The following is a 452-nucleotide window of genomic DNA, read 5'->3' on the forward strand; positions in this document are numbered from 1 at the left end:
TCCGGGTTTAATACGGCTCCGGGTGTTTTTGGGACTCTGCTGCCATCCCACCTCGCACCTCGGGACGCAGGAGCCTTAAACTCTCGGCCACTGTGGCTACGACTGTGCAGCTGGGATGTGGGGTACACGGAAAGCGGGTGCTGTGCAGCTGGGATGTGGGGTACACAGAAAGCGGGTGCTGTGCAGCTGGGATGTGGGGTACACAGAAAGCGGGCGATGCTGTAGTGCAGGAACCCTTCCCTGGCTGCAGGAGAGAGCTGAGGGTGCAGAGAAAAGCCACGAACCCCCCAGAGCTTCCCTCGGGGGCGAGACCGCTGCCAAGCAGTCTCTGGGCGGGATTGTCCCAGGGAAAAACTAAAGCAAACTCCCCCCCCAAAACCAAAACCAAGACAGAAGAAAAAAAAAAAAAAAAAAAAAAAAAAAAAAAAAAGGGAGAAAGGGGAAAGGAAAAG

General features: G+C 54.9%; 1 protein-coding gene across 1 annotated transcript in view; it reads right to left on the minus strand.

Annotated features, from left to right (window-relative positions):
• The window catches only part of LOC104468352 (putative adenosylhomocysteinase 3), a gene marked incomplete at both ends in the record, with an annotated part of 5,128 nt that overhangs the window by 4,014 nt on the left and 662 nt on the right, over positions 1–452 (minus strand). The gene's annotated exons all lie outside the window — the stretch shown is intronic.

Source organism: Pterocles gutturalis, unplaced genomic scaffold, assembly GCF_000699245.1.
Source record: "Pterocles gutturalis isolate BGI_N339 unplaced genomic scaffold, ASM69924v1 scaffold28404, whole genome shotgun sequence".
Taxonomy (NCBI): Eukaryota; Metazoa; Chordata; class Aves; order Pterocliformes; family Pteroclidae; genus Pterocles; species Pterocles gutturalis.